The 21462-nt window shown below is 37.5% G+C and overlaps 1 protein-coding gene across 2 annotated transcripts in view; it reads left to right on the top strand.

The window, feature by feature from the left end:
• TMEM178A (transmembrane protein 178A) overlaps nt 1-21462 on the top strand; it is a 148508-nt gene that overhangs the window by 59858 nt on the left and 67188 nt on the right. For both annotated transcript variants that reach the window (XM_039887349.1, XM_039887350.1), the window contains exon 3: nt 6366-6481. The gene's annotated coding sequence lies outside the window, so the exon portion shown is untranslated. The remainder of the gene's footprint in view (nt 1-6365; nt 6482-21462) is intronic.

Raw genomic sequence — 21462 nt, 5'->3', positions numbered from 1 at the left:
GGACAAGAGTAACACAGATGTGCTCACACTTATCAGTACCAGAGCAAGAGGACCACTTATGTGGGCTAAGGCTCTGTTTAAGTTTGCCCGGGCCCCACAAAGAAACTTTCTGGAGCAATTATAAGCCCGAAGATTCTGTCCCTTTAATATTCATCCTGAAACTCACCATGTTACTGTCCAGCAAGTCAATCAATTTCAATTCATAGGAGAACCTGGAGAGAAATGTTTATTTCTCATTTGCTAATCCCCATCTAGCTGTGAGGATGCTGTGAGCAGTGCATTTTTCTTTATAGATAGCATCTTCCAGGAAGCTTGAGATTTCTGTAGGGACTGCTGCCAATATCATCCACTAGTTGTTGTTGTTTAAAATAATAGCACCTTACATTTATTTAGCATGCTTACTATTTGCAAACAAATCTATAATCTCATTTGCAAAAGGCATTCACATAGTTTGAATACTTAAATACTTATAATTGCACATTAAATTTGTTTAACAAAATATGTTAATATTATTTTTCACCATCCGATTTCTCCCTTCTCTTTTTCTATAAGATGTTTTCCTTTATGATCCAGCTCTTCTGACATCTTTTTTTACACATGCGTTGGTAACTGTATTTTAGCTGCACCAAAGAGTCCCCAAGACCATTGGTTTTAGTGCTTTATCTTACTACTTAAAAAAAACAAAACCTCTGTCTTTTGCCTATAATATTCATTTTGCATTTTACCCTCCTCCCCAAGTATCAATTTATAGTTTTAAAAAATATTTTGCCATGGTTTATTTAGAATTCACATGTGGCTTTTTTTTTTTTAATTAGTGCCTTAGGTACATTTTTTTCTATTTTTTTAATTTTATAAGGATTAATCTATCCATCTGTTAAGAATACATGACCTTGATGATAGAGGGATCTAGTCTGTCTTATTCACCATTCTTTCTGAGTCCTAGCGTAAAGTAAAATCTCAATAAAATTCTGTGGTATGAATGGAATCAATGAACGAATGCAAAAACAATCTGAGATCTGAAGGACGAGCAGGTGTTAGCCTGGACAATAAGGTGGAGAAAAATGTTCCAAGAAAAAGACAGAATAGAAAGGCTTGGTAGAGACAGAAAGCAGCATTTCGAGTAACTGAAAAAAATTAATTCTGGCTGGATTGTGAGGTAGAGGGAGAAATGATTTTTTATAAAAAATATAAACATATTACACAAATTTTTTTTCTAGAAGCCCATTGTTTTTATATTAAAAGTGTGAAAGAAAATTTGAAAAGTATAAAGGCAAAAGTACAAGTTACCTGAAGTTCCAAAACCAAGTGATACTCTCTGTGTGATTCTTATAATAGCAGCCATCATGACAGCTAACTTTGATTTAGTGTGCCTACCTAAGGGTCAGGCTCTATTCTAGCTGCTTTGTATTTAATAACCTCATGGTAAACCTATGGGTCAAAACACAGGTCTAGATGGAAGATAACATGCAAAATATTAGGGCTGTTTGGTATTAACTTTTAAAATACAAAAATTCTTCAGATTTCTCATCAGTGAAAATGATTATATTGTTCCGTATGCCTCTGTCTTTGGGGAAAGGAAAAACTTTTAATTAGTAATTTTCCCAGACCCATGAAGCTTAGATATTGGTAACAAAAGTCAGACTAGAACAACACCAACTATTGTTTTTAAGTTTTTATTTTGAAATAAGCATAGATTTACAGAGGAGTTACAAAAATAGTACAGAGACTTTCTATATACCTTCCACTCAACTTCCTCTAATACTAGCATCTTATATAACCATGATACAATTACTAAAACTAAGAAACTGACTATACTATTAACTAAACTTCAGACTTTATTTGGATTCCATCAGTTTTTCCACTAATGTTCCTTTCGGGCCCAGGAGCCAGACACGATCTCATTGTATTTAGTCTTCTCCAGTGTGTGACAGTGCCTCAGCCTTTTCTTGTCTTCGATAACTTTGATACTTTTGAAGAATCTGATCAGACATTTTGTAGAATGTCCCTTTATTTGGGTTCGCCTTATGTTTTCTCATAATTAGACTGTGACTATGTATTTTGGGACAGATACTATAAGGGTTATGTACCCTTCTCAGTGTATTATATTGGTGAATTCACGATTCAATATGCTTTATCACTCGTGATGGTGACCTTGATTACTTGGTTAAGGTGGTGTCTGCCAGGTTTCTCTATTGTACAGTTACTATTTTTTCCCATTGTAATTAATAAGTAATTTGTGGACAATATTTAGTGACTATGCAAATATACTATCTCTCTTCAAACTTCCACTAATTTGAGCATTCATCAGTACATCTTGCAATTATTACTGTAGTGTCCTAATGGTGATTTTCTATTTCCCTCATCTCTTCTATATTTATTAATTGGAATTCTTATGTAAGGAAGAGTTTGTTCCTTCTCTATTTACTTATTTATTTATTTATTTATTTATTTATTTATTTATCTGTATCAGATGGACTTGTGGATATTTATTTTAGTTTTTGGATTACAACCCCATGCCACCATTATTTATTTTGTTATGTAAGTCAATCCAGCTTTGGCTACTGGGAGTGCTTCGAGATTAGCTTCTGTGTCTTTTTGATACTCACATTTGTTTTTAAGTTTTTCCTTATTTTTGTCACCAAAAGATGCTTCAGCCAGCTTTTTTTTTTTAAACTACATTTTATTTTTTTAGAGCACATTTGAGTTTACAAAAAAAAAATGAACGAAAAGTACAGAGTTTCCATATGCCCTCCTCTGCCTCCCTTATTATTAACATCTTCCATTCATATGGTGTATTTGATACAATTGATAAACCAATACTGAAATACTATTAACTAAAATCCATAGTTTAAATTAGGAGTCACTCTTTTTTTTGTACAATTCTATAGGTTTTGACAAATGCATAATATCATGTATCCACAATGACAGTAGCATACAGAAGAGTTTCACTGCCCTAAAAATCCCCTGTGCTATGCATCCCTCCCTCCTCCCACCCAAGCCACTGGCAACCACTTATCTTTTTACTGTCTCCATAAATTTGTCTTTCTCAGAATGTCATATAGTTAGAATCATACAATATGTAGCCTTTTTAGACTGGCTGTTTTCATTTTTCAGTAGGCATTTAATGTTCTTTCATATCTTTTCATGGCTTTATAGCTCATTTCTTTCTTTCTTTCTTTCTTTCTCTCTTTTTTCCCCCTGCAATTAAGAAGTTTTATTTCATGAAATATATAGATTCTCACGTCATGCAACATTTATAAAAAACAGCCCATAAACTAGACTATAAAACAAGTCTTAATAAATTTCAAGAATTAGTCATCTATAGACCATATACTTTAAGCACAGCACAGTCAAAGAATAAATCAATTATAAAAGATAGCTAAAAGATAACTAAAAGAAAGAGAGCAGGCTAGGAAGAAAAGGATTTTGAAGAAATGAAATAACAACTAACAGTGTTTTTGGAAAGTTATAGCTGTATCTAGACAAGCTCAATATCTATGGTCATAGTTGTGGGATACTCTTTACAGCTTGCTGGGTTCTTGATCAGGAGTTCTCTTGAATTAGGCTAGCTTTGGCCCTCTCCGGGAACTTCCCAGAATTCCTTTAACTTGAGCAAATTGCTTAAGGGTGACTCTTTTCTTGGAATCTATAAGTACCAGCATTCTCTTTTTCTTTCTTTAATTGTCTTAAAATCCACATCATTTTAACTTCTTGAAAGTAGTTATGGCTGTTGGGACTGCCAAGCTTGTTTTTGTCAGGACTGAGTCTGGGTGTTTGTTGAGATACAAGAGCTGTCCCGAGTTTAATGTTATGGCAGGAAACAGAAAGCTCCTTAGGTTGTCCTAGTCTAGGTGTTAATGACTTGTACTTCTCTACAAGTCATATGTAGCTGGCTCACATGGTTGTGTTAGGAAACCAGAAATGTAGCTCATTTCTTTTTATTGCTGTGTAACATTCCAGTGTCTGGATGTACCACAATTTACTTACACATTCATCTGCTGAAGGACACTTTGGGTACTTCCAAGTTTTGGAAATTTAAATAAAGCTGTTATAAACATTCATGTGCAAGTTTTTGTAGGACGTAAGTTTTCAGTTTTATGGGTAAATACTTAGAAGTGCTATTGCTGGAGAGTATGGTAAGACTGTCTCCCAAAGTAGTATACCATTTTGCATTCCCACTAGCAGTAAATGAGAGTTCTCATTGCTTCACATCCTTGTCAGTACTTGGTTTTGTTGATATTTTGGATTTTAGTCATTCTAACATCAGCTATGTATGATTCATGCATCAACTATGATGTTTAACTAGCCAAATCCAATCAGAGATGTCATCTGAAAGGTATGATGAAGAATGTGACCTAAGAATCAGATATTTTGAAATTGGGGAGGGACCTAAAGCAAAAACAAAGTCGCAAAAGGAAAAAAAAATGGGACAAAGTCTCACTCCAGAAGCAAAAGCACAAATAAAACTTAGTTCCCAAGCCTAGGGTCAAACCTGAGGAAAGGAAGTCCTCTAGTATCTTTTCTTTTTCTTTTTTTTTTTAAATAAGAAAGGACAACTCCTTTCCTATATCTTAATTTTGGTTAGCTGGAATTCTTCTTTAGTACATTTTTAAAAAAACTTAAATGGATAGTATATTTTCTGATCTCATGAATATTGGGAATGACTGCAGGCATAGAAGACAAGTATGTGGAGTGATAGAACATCTATTGTGCTTTTCCGTTCAACGTCCTGCTTTTTTCAGTTGAGGAACATTTACTTTCTCAACCTATGTATTTTTGGTGCAGTTATCACTTCAAAGAGGGTACAGACCTAGACCTTATTAATTGTGATAACCTAACCACAGTGGCTTATGCAAGAGTGGACATATAATTAAATTACATGTATGGATTATGAACCATATGGATGTAGGGTTGGGATGCCAGTGGCCATTTTTCCTGTCACGTGAACAGAATCCATCTATGGAAAGAGAGAATGAAGCCAACAAAAAAGCAGATCTAAGAGACGGAGAGAGAGAGAGAGAGAGAGAGAGAGAGAGAGAGAGAGAGAGAGAGAGCGCGAGCAAGCGTGTGAGCGAGCAAGTACGCTGAAGAGAAGAGAATGAGAAAGTAAGAGTGGGTCCAGGTGAATTGTTTGATATCTTTCATCCAGCTGTTTTTGAAGTCTTATTGTTGGACTTTCTAGTCATACGAACCAATACATTTCCTTTGTTTTTCTTAAGATATTTTAAAATTTGTTTCCTATCCTTTACGATGGAAAAAAAAGCACATAGATTTGGTACTTGGAATAGGCCGTCACTAGAGACAGACTCCACAAGGGCAGGAAAGTTGACAATTTTTGTCATGCTGTTCAGAAATATATGATTAAGGGGTCGTCTGTTGTTTCTTTAGACTCAGACCACATTGCCTCCTGAGACTGGAGTTTTAGAGGAGTTGTCAAAATTTTAAACTGTTGTCTGCTTCTTGCATGTCTTTCAAGAAAAGAAGAAGCTTCAATATAAATTGGTCTCTCTGAAAGTGTGAAAGAAATAGTATATAACTTCATTAAGAGATGCCTTTTGCCCATTTAAATGTGAGCAGTAATTGAAGACTCTGTGTTCAGATAATCATGTACTTCATGGAACTACAAAACCAATATCCCTGCTCCAAGCTGAAGTTAATGTTGGCAGAGGTTGAAAGGAGGGGGCTATAATTGGGACTCAGGAAGAATATGAAGTCTGATCCTTTAAGCCCCTCCCAAAACTATTCTGCTGAGCTTGCTGGTAAATAGTCAACCAACAAGTTCAACTAGGGCACAGCACTGGTTAGTTCTGCTTCAACACCTCAGCCTGAGTCATTTAGGAGTCATTTAGCTGAAGGCTAAGACTTGCTACCAAGGGACAGATATGCAAAAGAGTCTGATCTATAATCAAGAACATTAGTTTTCACTTACAGAAGTAGGCACAACCAGTAGATGACTACGGTTTTAAAAAGTATTAAATTGTTAGAGAAATGACAACCCAAAGGTGTTTGGGATTGCTAGGTTTCTAAGGCAATCCCCAGGTCTTTGCAGCAACACCAAATGTAAGAGGGGTGCTAAGGGACAGGACCTCCAGAAAGATTTTTGCCCTGCATTTATTTTAGGCACAGTCTTGAAGAATAATGAACTTGGGCAATCTGTGTACAGGGCAAAGCTTAGGGATAGTCAGCTTGGTTCTATTGTCAAGATGTACATCCTTGTTATATTATTCTTCAGGGTATGGTACATGCTGTGGTATATGTCATGTCATTCTTTCTGAACATAGTTTTAATTGAAGATATCCTGTTTTCCCTCGTCTACTGTGTAATGGACACATAGGTGATCATTATATTAATCATTTAAACTGCAGGTTGTTGAATAAAAAGGAGCCATATCTGGATGTCAGAGATGCGTGCACCACCCAGAGATCCTGGATGTGAAAATGGGCTGGTAACTGGATGTGATTCTGAATTGTCTGTCTTTGAAGTAAGTGTGATTTAGTTATACGTTAGTTGGGCAAACATTAGGTGGAAGCACTGTTGAAGTTATCAGTGCAGAAAAGTGTATGAGTAAGTGTTAAGCAGGCATGGGGAAATGTAGTTGATATTTGCTCTTATTGTCTGCCCACCATTTTTTTTTTTTTTTTCCATGAAGAAACTGCTTCTTTCCTGTCTCATTAAGTTCTTGTGAGACTGTTAGTCACAGTGCATCCCTGGCTGCAGGAGCAATAAGTGACCCAAGCATGACCAATAATGTACCGATCTCTTACCCCTGGTGACTAGACACATGGTCTGAGTACAAACAATAAAAGTATTTTCATGAGATTTACAATCTCATGGATATAGGAAGTCCATATTTCATTTAGATGATAACTAAAACAAGGTGAGCTTGGAAATGTTTCCTCAGCCATGTTTCCTGGGATAGGAAAAGAGTGTACTTCCAGTGGGAGAGAATGGCCAATATAGGAAAAAAAGAAGTGATAAGATGAAGCAAAAGATGATGGAGTTGATGATAAGGAGGAAGAGACAGAGGGAGATGACATTATTTGAGCCCTAGGGTCCAGCTATACCTAAAGTTACCTTGGAAGTTTTGTGAGCCAATATATTCATTTATTTCCCCTTAAGCCAGTTTGAACTATGTTTCCTCTCACTTGGAACTAAAAAAATCATAAAAACTGGGTATAAAATCTTGGATTACAACTTTGCCACTCAAAATTCTGTGTACTTTGCTTAATTTCTTTTCAACATCTAATAAATACAAAGGAGAAATCTAAGACTAGCCTGATATATTCTTCTTTACATGCAATTTACTATTCTTTTCTGGATGCTTAAAGATTATTTTCTTTATGTTAATATTAAACCTATTCCAAGAATGCACTTAGTTGTGGATTGTATATATGTACATATATATATTTCCATTGAAAACACCGTGGGCTCCTTAAATTTGTATATGTAAGACTTTCTTCCAATTTGTAATTTTTTCAATTACGTCATTGATTATATTTTTCATTCCATTTGCTTTGGTTTCTTTTACCTATAACTTACAAGTTGGATCTTTATAAATTGAGGAGGGGGAAATAATATTTTGATAGCCTTAAAAAGCAGCAGCTAGCCAATAAACGTCAGCTATCTGGTTTTTGGGTTGGGTTCGATCTTGTCTTCTTATTCCAGGGAGCCAGGCAGTTTGTACCTTTTTTCAGGTGGGCAGTTATTCTATTCAGGCAACATAACACAAGAGTTTACCACCTGCACTCTTCTTCAGCAGTTCCATCAATATAATGACTAATGAAAATGTCTTAGTTTTCAGAGTGGTGTGTTTTAATCTACCCCCGCCCTTCTTACATAGTAATGAGTATTTTGAAAGAAATTTTAGAGACTATATCAAATGCCATGTAAAGTTAAAAATCTTTTCTGTTGACTTAAGAGCCAGCTTCTATGATATACTTCATTCAGTTCACAAACCAGCATTATTGAGTACCTTTTATGTTCCAGCTTCTGTGCTTGGTTAGGCTACAAAGTTTAATAAGATGCTATTCTAATTCTTTTTTTAAAAAAAATTTAGTTTCAAATATACATTACATTTGTTAAACATCTATATAGTTCATAAAACGATCCCCCCAATTGTATCCTCCCTCCCCTGACCCTCCACCTAGCCAACGTATTAATGCTAACTGCATTCCCTATGCTGTGCTCCCCATCCCCATGACCATCCATCAGCTACTAATTTGTATTTCTTTAGCCTTTCACCCCATTCTCCCAGCCCCCCAAACTCCCCTCTTCTCTGTCCAACACCAAATCGTCCATTATATTTGTGAGTCTGTTTTTGATTAGTTTGTTCTTTTTATTCCTTAGATTTTGCATATAAGTGAAATCATATAGCGTTTATCTTTCTCTGTCTAACTTAAATACCTTCTAGATCTATCAAAGCAATATCTTTTTCCATCCCCTTTCTTTTCATGTGTAGGGGTCTTGTTTTCTTATCCTTTTAAGCACACTATCTTTCGGTTGGATCACTTAATTCTTTTCCATTTAAGGTACTTATTGATAGGAATGTAGTTGTTACTATTCTTTATTCCTGTTTTTGATAAATGTTTTTTCTTCTTACAGAAGTCCTTCCAACATTTCCTGTAATACTGGCTTGGTGGTGGTAAATTCCTTTAGCTTATGTTTGTCTTAGAAGCTCTTTATCTGTCCTTCAACTCTAAATGATAGCTTTGTTGGATAAATTATTCTTGGTTGCAGATCCTGAGCCTTCATCCTGTCGAATCTTTTTTGTCAAGCCCTTATGTCCTGCAGAGTGTCTTTTGAGAAATCAGCTGCCAGTCTTATGAGTTTTCCCTTATATGTAATTATTTGTTTTTCTCTTGCTGCTTTTAATATTCTTTCTTTGTATTTAATCTTCGGCATTTTAATTATGATGTGTCTTGGTGTGGGCCTCTTTGGACCCCTGATATTTGGAATTCTCTGAGCTTCCCGGGTTTTGTGTCTATTTCCTTCACCAGGTTAGGGAAGTTTTCCATCATTATTTTTTCAAACGGCTGTTCAACATCTTGATTTTCTTCAGTTATACCGATCAGATGACTATTTGGAGCCTTAATAGTGTCCCATATCCCCCTTAAATTATCCTTATAGTCTTGGCATCCTTCTTCTTGCCATTCTACTTGAGTATCCTGATTGGCTTTCCTGTCCTCTAGATAGGGCATTCGATCCTCTTCTTTATTCACTTTGTTTATTCCATTTAATATACTTCTCATCTCAGATAATGTGTTCTTCATTTCAGACCGGTTCCCTTTTATAATTTCCATTTCCATTTTTATGTTTTTTATCTCTTTGTTGAAGTTCTCACTGAATTTAGCTACACTTCCCAAAAGTTCATTGAGCATCTTTACAACCAGTGTTTTGAACTCTGCATCTGTTAGATTACTTGACTCCATTATATCTGGATCTCTGTTCTGTTCTCTCATACGGTTTCTGCTTCTTTGTCTTCCCATTTTGGCTGTCTTTCTGTGTCTGTTTCTATGTACTAAGCAAAGCTCCTACGTCTCCCAGTCTTATTAGTGTGGATTTGTGAGGTAGGTGACCAGTGACACAGTCCTGAGAGGGGTTCAGCTGCAGGCCAAATTTATCCCCAGCTTGTGTCCCTCTGGGGCCACCTGTTAAGATTCAGCAAGCAATCCACAGATGCTGTGCTTATAGTTGCCTCAAAAGGCCACACCAGAAACCAATGCCAGCTGCCTCCAGTGGGAGTCTAGGGACTGCTCAGCAAGGAGCACCTGACTCGCTAAGGATATACCTGGATGTGGCTTGGGTGGGGCTGTGAGTTGGGGGAGGCAGGGTTTCAGGGAATCCTCTGGGCGGAGCAACCTCTGTTATCCAGTTTGATGATGTCACGGCAATGGCTGCGCTGTGCTCTCTCACTGGGAAGGGGTAGGGCGTAACAGGGAACATTAGCTACTGGCAGCACTTCTGTACAGAGTGAATCTCGCCTCAGCCCTCACTCCAACAATGTCTCCCTGTAAGTCCCTGGTGCCCCTGCACACAGCCAATCGGCACTGATGCTCAGAGTGAGCCGGTCTGTCATCGTGAAAAGCCACTTGCAGACGCGGCCCCTTTAGGAGGCGTCTGCCGCTGCCGCAGCCTCCGTCTCACTAAGCCGCTCGGGATCCCCAGCAGCTCCGTGTCCTTGCACCGTCCTACCTTCTGCCATTGCAGGGTCATTTCCTGGACTTCTCCCTAGTTGTATGGCTTGTTCTTCTAGATCCCAGGTGATTTTTCCTTGCTGCTGCTCCTTATTTGGTCACCAGAGGGATGAACAGAGCCTCTATCATCTACGCCATTTTTTCCCTCTGATCCGCCGTTCTAATTCTTAAGGATCTAGTAATCCAGGGCTCAGTAGATGTGAAAAATGACTGCTATAAGTGACTGATAAGCTTATGATATACATGGTGCTCTGGGAGCAATTTGTGGCAGGCTTTACAGGGGAGGTAACAGACTTTTGTAGTGAACTTTGTAGAATCAGTAGAAGCAGCATTGCTGTGTGATTCTGTTATCATTGGCATATGTCCTTTCAATGGGATGGGATGGGGGTCTGCCTAAAGATGTCAAGGAGTAATAAGCACTAAATTGATATTTCTTTTCAAAATTTTACTACAATGCTTTTAAATTTCACAAGCATTTTCTTGCAACTGTCAGATCTGCATGCTACACACAATGTATGGATTAGATGGGCAGCTTTGCCTCTTTCCTTATCATTTTAGTTTTTCTTTCTTCACACTGGCTACAGGATGCTATATTCTTACACATTCTAATTGCTTATCTATTACGAAATATATTTGTGTACTTTTGAAGAGAAAGTAATGATTTATATAAGGAGAGACTGTGAGTTTAAAGGGATCATCTAGTCTAACCTCCCCATCTCTTCCCTTCTGTTTTACAGTTGTTAAAGTCACATAGCTTAGTAGGACTGAAGCAGGAATAATAATAATGACGTTGAAGATTGAATAGTACTGGCAATTTTCACAAGCATCATGGCATTTCATATTCACAAAGATCTTCTGAGCCTGTTATTATTATTATATCTCTCTTATGAGTGTGAAAATTAAATTTTGGCAATGCCAAGTTGTTTATTTAAAAATATTATATTAAATCTCTAGACTTTCAGTATAATACTTTATTAATCAATGAAACCACACTGGTTTTTGTTTATTTAATTGACTTCTCATTAAAAATACTTTTCAAACTAGGATCTAGAATTATTTTTTTTAATTAAGATAAAATGCACGAATGATTTCTAGCACTATCTGATTTCCGATATTTCTTATAGTCTGTATTACAAGTAATATTTCCTATGCTCCTTGATCTTACACTGCTTTGTATTGTTGTCTAGTTTGTGTATATATGATTTGTGTTGTCTGAGAACAAAGCTTTTCCCTGCTCAAAATCTAGTAAATTTCTTTTGCACCCCTCTTTGTGACTTCTCTTAAGTTCACCAAACTGTCAGCTCTTTCCTGCCTTTCCAAGGCAGACTGCCAGATTGCATATATCATGCTTTTGGCTGTTCTTGTCAGCCATTTGCAGTAGAATTTTTGCAAAAATGTGGTAAACAGTGTGTTGCAATGTCAGTGGCCTCTGCCTCTTAGTGCCTTCCTTCTCTTTCTTTTAAAATAATGCTTAGTCCCTTGTTTTATGAGGTGGACCATTTCACCTTTCTCCTATGTGCAGTCAGGCTTTTCTCAAACATTTATTAGAAGCCGACCCTGAACTTTTCACAGCCAAATGCACTTCTCCTCTTGTTCTCTAAATCCCTTGCTCTCTTAGTTCCCATTAGGATCTCTAATTGGAGAGCTGTAATGTTGAACTCTTATCTTGGGCTTCAGAGTCCAAGAGTCCTGTTTTTGAATCTTAGCCTTGCCATTTTCTGGCTGGGTCATCTCGGGCAAAATTCTCCAGCCTCATCTGTAAAATGGGATCACACTGTACATAACTACTTGGCAGAACTGAGAAAATAAAATTAGACAAGAAAGTAAGGTGCCTAGTATAGTGCCAGATACATATGGTTATGCACACACACACAAAAAGAAAAGTTGATTTTCACTTTTATTTTTCCAGTAAATAATTCTTTGGTTGAAGTTTCTCTTTGTTGCCATACCGACCATCCAGTCATAGATCAAAAACTTACCAATGCTTTCTCTCTTTTGAAACATTTTAAGTCAGCCATTTTGTTTGTTTTTGCCTAAACTTTGCATTTCTTGAGCATCTTGATTCAACTATCTCTTTTTAACATTTTGTTTCCTTTTATTTCCTTAAGAGTTTTAGTGCTTACTACTTTCTTTAGATTGGGTCATTCCTCTGACATTTTTAGGCACACATATTCTCATATATGTTCTCACATATTCTAACTCCACGTGTAATCAGATAAGCCAGTTCCTGAGAAGTCAGTTTTAGGTAAAATAGTGGGAAAATTGGTATTCATCACTTGACAGTGATATGTTCTGGTACTTCTATTGGCTTATTTCTCATTTTCCCCCAAGACCTTGGAAAATATATTCACATAACTATTTTTCAATTCTGTGTTATTCATATTAACTTTATAGTGATTAATTATTTCCAATCTTATCTCTTTTAGTTGAGAGGCAATCAAAATCCTTTTCCAATTCTAATGCTTCTTTTTATATTCAGGAAATTCACCATTTAACGAATATTTGTTGATAACAATCACCACAAACAAATGCTAGGATTCAGGGACACAAAAGTGAATAAAAGATTGTCTGTCATTTAAAGAACTCATAATAAGTAAGTTATCCTTTCCTTATTTCTTTAGAAGATATTTATATCTTCTTATTTTTATAATCATTAAACTTGGCTTCTTACATAATGAGTATACAGTCCTACATCCTTGGAATAATTCTCACCATCAGGATTATCCTAAGTCCTACATTAAGATGAAGAAAAAATTATATGGTTCTCAAAAGAAGTGGTCTAGGTAGAATTTACTTAATATTTACATGCGCTTATTTTGTAAAGAATCCTTGTTTCAAGTTAAAACACTATGGCTGTAAATGAGAGTGGACTACTTGCTTCATATTTGTCTGCCATACATGATATAGAGCACCTATTCCAGAGACGTACAGCCAGAAGTGAGTCAACAGTTAAATGGTACAGAGAATGAGGAAAAAAAAATGTCTCCAGAAATCTTCTAAGACAGTAATAGCTCTCATCTGGAATTTTCCTCTCTTCGGGAATAGCTTTTGCAGTTAGAGTGCAGTGGGACCAGTCTGCATAGTGCAAGTTGTTGGTTACTCCACATCTGCACCATGCGCAGCTATTTCCCTTACTGGCCTTTGAGTTGGAGCATGGAAGATCTTTCTGTCAATGTTTAGTCATGGAATGTTTAGTCATGGCATTTTATAGCTGGAAGGGATCTTATAGATCATTATAGCAGTGTGAGAACCCTTTTCAACCTCAACATTTCTTCAATTCCTACGGAGTAGCACTTAAATTCATAATATCCATGAAATGATAGCATGCTGCCATGAATTCAATAACCATTTTACATGAATTTAAACTTTATTAATCAAAACAGCAATGACACATATTTGAAACAAATAGCTATACCTATATGAGTGAAAATTGTCACCTATTTCTTCGATAGCCCGCTAGGTATACACATGGACTTGGAAATCTCATGGATTTGGAACACCCCAGGGACCTACATCATGGGAATCATTGATCTAGTCTAACCTCCTGTTTTAACAGATGAAGATAAATGTGGCTCATGGATATTAAGTTACTTTCCAAGGACACAACCAGCTAGTGACAGAGTCTAGTTCATTGACACCTTTTCCACTGTCCCACAGCTATCTTGAACTTTTCTGAAATTATTATTCATTCAAAACAGCAGAGAGCTGTATCATATAAACTACTTCACAGGAAACCATGATGTGTACCATGTACAGGAAGACGTGCTCTATATTTAACACGGCGAGAAAAAAATTTAATTTACCTTTCAGTAAATTAAATTATGTATAGAATTCTTGCAAAATTTGTCCCACTTAACAAATAAATATTTCACGAGAATCACAAGGAGGTAGAAACCTATGTTAAGTACTTTTTAAACCATAAACTTGGAAAATATTGAATATCTGGTCACAGAAAATAATCCTGTCCCCTAAAAAAAGCTGAGAAAAAATTTAAAACCTTAAAAATTATGGATTTTTGGAAATAAACAGGCACAAAAGTCAGCAAGAATGGATGTCTTCAACTTCTGCCAAGTCGAGAGAAGCAGTTCTGGCTGCTGAATTGAGAAAAAAAAGAAAAAAAAACGAAAAAAATCACTAGCCAAATAGTACGTTATAATATTGACAGACATAGGAAGAGTCGTCGAAGATATTAGAAAGCCATTCAATGTTAGAATGACATGATTCAGTGGGGGAAAGATGAAAAGAACAATGACATTTCTTGGCTATTTTTTAATGTTTAGATGCAAGAGGGTGTATCAAGAGTAGACAGGTCTTCAGCACAAGGTTTCTCTGAGTGATTGATATGCGATGAAAGATGCTGAACTAAATATTGTTCAAATCCATGCTCTCCCTAGATGACCCATTTCTGCCAGTAGTGCATTGGTTTAGAAAACTTCAGCCATTCAATAATTTAGTTTTAGGCCTCTCTTGATCTGAATGACCCTGGGAAGCTGGGATTGATTCTGATTGCTGTGAAAATTTGGGTTGTTTTGGGGTAGATCTTGTGAGGTGCAATTGTGTATTTTATATGGATATGATAATAATGTAGGTTCATGCGGTTATATCCAAAGATGTCTTAAAGAAGGTTCAAAACTTTCTTTAAGGTTTTATTATGCACGTCTTTTTTCCATAGACAGAGGATCTATCTTATGAGCAAAGTTTGCTATCTTCATCCCAACCAAATAATTAGAAATCAAGAGTTTCATAATACGACCAAACATGAGCAAATCCATTCCCACCACTGGGAGATGTAACTCACCCCACATCATCTTTGGGGGACAGCACATCTGAGTCTTAGATAAACAAAAAGTAGATATAATTGGTGTTGACAGAAAAGCCGTACAAACAGATCATAATTAATTACGTAGCCCCTTACAGCTAACTATAATAAAACTGGGGCCCAAGGGTGTTTTAAATTTAATAAAAATGGGGTTCACATTCATGTTCTCCTACCCTCTAATTCCCAATACTCTCCAGCATCATAGGGAGGGAAGCGCGTTTGCCATGGAGCAGAATCCTTTCTCTTCCCATTAACTCTCCTGCTAGAGCTGCAGCGCTGGCAGCGGTCCTGAGATAGGCTTTGAAAAGTGAGCTGGTTAGCAGAAGCATTTTCACTGCAGGCGGATTTGGTTGCCTTGGTGAAGTCCCCACGTATCTGAAGAGTGGCTCATCTGTTTCTGGCTGGGGATCCCTTGTGCTCACCCAGGCATTGCCCGGAGAAACCAGGGAGACTGGTGAGCTGGTGCCGGCTGAACTATGAACCTTTATGAATAAATGAATAAGATAGACAATTTGATTCATTACAATTCCAGGAGGACAAATTCTTGGGGGGAAAAAAAAGCAGTCAGAAAAGGGTTTTCGGTGTCAGGGCCTAGGGACAGGCATGGCAAGTTGAGAAGGAGGGAGGAAGAGGGAGATTGGACAAAGCAGCAGGGGGTCTGGGGGTAAGTGGGGTGAGAGATTATTAGCAGTTGCCTTGGGTGGAGAGAGTTGTCTAAAAATGATTTTAAGGATGTAGCCTTTATGATTTGCTGTGTAAAACTTCCCACCCTGCTACTTTAAGAAATTCACAGTAAAGGCCCACATTCTGCTTTTTTCCAGTGTGAGAGCCATATGTGGCTATCAAGCCCTTAAAGTGTGGCTGGTTCAAACTGAGATGTTCTGTGAATGTAACATCTACACTGGATTTTGAAGGCTTCGTATGAGTAAAAGAATAAAATATCTATCTCATTGATAATTTTTTAATTGAATACTTGTTGAAATGGTAATATTTTAAATACAGTATATTATTAAAATTAATGTTACCTTGTTTTTATTTTTTTAAATATGGTTACTAAAAAACTTACATATGTGGCTCACATTCTATTTCTATCAAACAGCAGTGATCTATCTACATCATTCTTCAAAGCTTCGGGAGTTAGATTTGTGTTTATTTTGGATTGGTGTTGGTGGAGCCACAGGGCTGTACAAGCAAATACTCACACCCGTGTTTATTGATGGCCAAAATGGGAGGGTCAGACTCGATATCTCTCAGGCCCCAAAAGGAACATTTGGCAGCAGTCTTTGGTAAGAACAGGTATGTATTGAACCTGCAGACTTTCAGAAAGATTCAGAATCAGAGAAACATCCAGGAGAAATGGTGTTTGACTTAAATATGTCAGCAGGAGGCCAGGTTTTCCTGCGAGAATAAAACTGGTGTTAGAAAAACCTCAGAGGGCAAGGCATGGAAACGAAGGAGAGCCCGAGTGAGGATCAGAAAGAGAACGTGGCCTTTTCCGTGAGTGTCATCACCATGTCATGCCTCAGTAAGAATGCCTGAGAGGAAGAAGAAAGAGAAAAAGAGGGAAGGAGGAGAAAGGAGGAGAAAGAAGAAATTAGAACTAAATGGAGAAAAATAGCCAAGCAAGGCTCGATGTAGTTCATGTGGTTTCTAACAGATCTGGTGAGTTTGAAATAGCCTGAGAAATACCACTCCGTGGAGCAGGAATCTGTAAAACCACCAGAAGCTAGAGACATACACATAGTTTCCTAAATATCCAGGAGCAATAGTCTTGAGTTCATTTTTTTTTTTGAAATGGCTTTGAAGCGGCCCTAATTATTTTTTTTAAGACAGGACTGAGGAGAAAGGATCATTTGCACAAATAATGAGATAAAGTGACTCCACAGGTCCACGAGATCTGAAATGCTTCACCGGGATGGTTCCTTTAGTGCTCTCCACCAAAGGTCAGCGTGTTGGGTCTGAGGGCAGACCTGGCTACATCCCCGGCTCGGTATTACTACGTAACACTGTATATACCTTAACTATCCAGAGCACAAATGGGCCCATCTATTAACTGGAGTAGCATCCATCATTTCACTTTAAGGCAAGAGAAGACTCATTCCAATGAGTTCGTGCAAACATGTAAAACCTTTCAACAGAGTTCAGCCTGTGCTCTGGGTCTGAACAAATTCAGTGCCATTTCTTATCCTACAACTCCTATGTTTACAGAACTGGGCAATGAAATGAATGTTCTAAATAATGACCTGAGGCACTGCAAGGGTCTGAAATGCCTCACAAATCATCAAAGAAAGATTAAATTATGTCCCGTCCTTACCAAAGCCAAAAAAGTGAACTAATAATATCTTCTAGAAACAGTTGCTCCAGGAGCTGAAACCAAAAACATGGCAGTGTTTAACTCCAGTTTAACAAAAACAGCTAAGCCACCAAAAGGCCCCATTCTAAGAATTTCCCACTTAAGCGAGGGTTCTTTTGCATATTCATAACAGCTATGAGAAGCTTGTGTGTTAGGTATTCTCTGAGGCAGAATTGTTAACCCAAACCAGCTGCATTGGTCTACCTGGGACTAATTAGAAATACAAATTCTCAGGTCCCACCCCAGACCTACTGAATGGAATCTGCATTTTAGCACTGTTGCCAGGGGATTCATAGACACACTGAAGACAAGGAGCACAGGCCTGGGGGAGCGATCCATCTCTTGGAGAGGGAGGAATCCCCTTTCCTTGAACGGGGTCTCTGGGGACCACAGTTCTTTCTTTCATGCTTATTTAATGTTCTAAACATTAAGCTAAGATCTTTACATGACATCTCATTTTAATTCTTCCAGTAGTCCCTTAGAGGCAGCATAAAAATTAATCCCATTTTACAGATAAGGAAGCTGAGATACAAAACCGTTAAGCGATTTGCCCAAACCCACAAACACTGTCGTTAAATGAGGAGTCACATCTACGCTGCCACTTGTTGGCCTTTTAAGTTACAGGACATTATTTAGCCTTTCTTACTCAAGTTTCGAACCACTTACAAGGTGGGTAGATATGGAGTCCAATGGAGTCCAATAGATATGGAGTCCATATCCCAGGAGTTTTCTTTATCTTCTCTAAAATGCCTGGAATTTCTTGCTTGAAATTTCCACAGAATCTAGGTGATAGAATAACTTCCCAAAGTCACTCAGTTAATGGCAGAATCATGGATGTAACATTTCATCTCATATGTTACATTAAAGAAATACCAAAAAGCAACACTGAGGCCATAAAATTAATCTGAAATCCCATCTTTCAGAAATGATAGCTGTTAAATTTGGAGGTTTACTCTTGTATGACTTGAGATAGCTCAGCTAAAGGGAGTTTATTTAAAAATGGGGAGAAGAGAGAGACAGTGAGATCCCTCCTCCTACCCATCAAAGTCTCACGTAGCACCCATTCTCTGCTTCTGTTCCATTCCTCTCCATTCTTTCAATGAAGCTCTCTGATTATTCCTCCACTTGTAGGTGAATGAAAATGACCACTCTAGCCCTGATTTGACATGCTTCGATTCACATGTCAACAATCATGTGAGCATGGTGTTTGTGTTTATTATTTCCAATTCTCTAGTCAGAGAATTCCGGGCTATTAATTGGTTCCTCATATCAATCAGAGAAAGTCAAGTTGTAATTAAAACAGGGCCAGGAAGGCCACCCCTTTGGGCAGAAATCATGGATGGAGGATAGTTTCAAATAATGGATTATGGACTAGACAGCCATGCCCAAATGTGTCTACTATAGTTTCTTTAATATAAAAATGAGATCATACCTAAATAACTATTTTTTCACTTAATATTTTGCCAACATACTTCTCTGTCTATAAATATGATTGTACCTCATTGGTTTTAGTGACAGAGTAGTACCCATCATGTGCATCTGCCTCAGTTTGCTCAAATATTTGCTATTGCTGGGTATTCTTCCCTTTCGGGTACTTTACAATAAAGTCAATGTTGTTTTAAACAACCTTGTTCTAAATCTTTGTCTCTAATCTTAATTATATTTTTAGGATAAACTCTTAAAAAGCAAAATTGCTGCGTTAAGAAGTTTGAACACTTTTTAAAGCTTTAGAAATACATACCCAAATTACCTTCTGGAAAAGCTGCACCAGCAATGTAGTAAAGTACCTGCCTTCCCACACCCTCACCAGACCTGGGTGTTATTCTTTTTCATCTTTGCCAATTTGATAGGCAAAAACTGAGCTCATTGTTCTTTCAACATGTATTCTTTAACTGAGGTAAAATAATTTTTCGTATGTTCATTGGCTTTTTGTATTTTTTACTTTACGACACACTTAAAAAAAACTCAACTGTACTTTACACAGGAAAAAGATGTCAGCAGTTGTCCTTAGTTGTCTGCTAGATCTTTACTCTAATTGCAACTTGTGGCTTCTTTTATTTGATTATTTCCACCTAAGGATAAACCAGCATCACATTTTCTCCCTTAGGAAGATATTGAGTCTTAGAACATAAAGCTAAGCGTTTTGTTTGTTACACATCGCTATCACATCGACCCTTTTTAGGGATGTTCTAAAAGAGGCAAATTGATCTTCCAAGTGATGTGATAAAATGCCTGAGACCAGAATCTTTGGGTGGGTTGGAATGGTGGGATTGGGGTGAAGGGAGAATGTGAGAAGTGCCAAGTGCACCTACTCCCAAGGCAGCTGAAGTTTTTAAAGGAAGAGAGTTTTTCTTTTCACCCTGAGCTCTAAGGGAGGGGAAGGAAATCGGTATGGGAAGCTTATTATCCTTGCTCTACATCCGGCATTGAAAGGATGGATCCCTCTCTCTCCTATTACAGTTGAAGGGTGGGTAATTTTGAGTCTCCTCACAATTATTTCCTAAGACTTTGAAACGATTCAAGATAGAAGACTCCCTAGATATCAGATTGAAGAGAGTAGGCTTATTGAGAATCACAGGCCAAGACATTTTGAGGAACACAGGATGGTACAGCTTGGCTGCAAAGCTCAGAGATGTCCTCGTCCTGTATAGGCAATAGTTTCTGTGGTTTTATTCAATGGGGTTTCACAAGCTTCCCTCATGATAAAGATCACCTGATGCATTTACCAAAAATAGACATTCCCAGGCTCCATCTGGGACCCACTGATTCAGACTCTTCAAGTGAGGGTCTGATGATTCTATCACCAGGAAATTTTGGAAAGCATCAATTTAAAGGGTTAGTGTGTAGGCCTCTTGTAGGATGTTCTTCCAACCTATAAGACCCCCAACTACACAACTCCCTACCCATGGGTTGGACCCTAGCATTCATGTGTGGACTATGGCATCCCCCATCCCTGGCTGTGAAGGGAGCCAGGCTGTACCAGTCAGAGTCTCTCTCCACAAATGAAAAAAAATCACCTACGCTTTACTAAAATCTTTACGTGGAAGATCAATTGAAGTTAATGGATCTTCTATTTTTAAAAATAAAAATTCTTCTGGAAAGATTAAGGCTTTCAAACATTTATAATGTAATATAAATTACTTTAAGCAGATTGCTGCAAACCGAGGGGATAGGAGTGTTATTTGTAAGGAAAATGTGGAGAGTGGGCAGTGATGGTGATATGGGGAGGGGCAGACTAGGTAAAGAGTCAAAGTAAAGATTTTAGAGACCAACAGAAGAATGTGAAGACTGGATATGATGATATCTATGTAGTGTTTACATATTTTTTCTTCGTGATGTTGAGTGTGCAAGTATTTTTAATTTAGGCTGATCTGTCCACTATCTGCAACAAAGCATGGATGTCAACATGGCATTCAAGATCTGTCAAATTTAATTTTTGTTGCTGTAGACAATACCTGGTTAGGGTTCTGGAATTGAAGCTTAAAAACATGGATGAGTTTTTTGAAGGTAACTCAATGTGCTCAGTAGAGTTGATACAGTGTTCATTCAACTAGTTAACTCTCTACAGCAAATTATGATGAGCCCTTGTTCATCACACAGGGGTGAGGTACATTCTTCCTCAACAGAGATTTGGCAACAGTTCCCTAACTCTTAGGACTGGATGCATTTCTCTTCTGGGTATCTTTATCCATTGTCTCCTTTTGTTCATGGTTAAAAGGCTTATGGACTTTTTCAGAAAGTTGTCTCAGTTTTCTTTTATGATCATGATTTCTAGGCTTTCCTACAGAGTCAGTAAGTTGTTAAAAGCTTACCTTCTGGTTCCTGAAATTTCTCTGTTGCTTTCCAAACATTTAGCCCTCTTTGATTCTACTATTTCCTGTTTCCCCCACTGTTTTCCTATTTATTGTTTCATGTGTGGAGCATGTGGAAGGGGAGACTCCTTGTCATCTCTCTGGAAGGCTTGCTGTCCAAGAGGGAAATATCTGACTTCTCAGGATCTCTTTAAGGTTCTTCACGTTGCTCTTTAAGGGAAGCCTGAAAAACTCGGAAGGAGGCAAAACCACTGAATTTTGAAGATGCCGACAAACCTTTTAGGA

The sequence above is a fragment of the Pteropus medius genome, unplaced genomic scaffold (assembly GCF_902729225.1).
Source record: "Pteropus medius unplaced genomic scaffold, Ma_sr-lr_union100, whole genome shotgun sequence".
Classification (NCBI taxonomy): Eukaryota; Metazoa; Chordata; class Mammalia; order Chiroptera; family Pteropodidae; genus Pteropus; species Pteropus medius.
The sequence above is the reverse complement of the archived record's forward strand: the minus strand, read 5'-3'. Positions and strand labels throughout refer to the sequence as shown.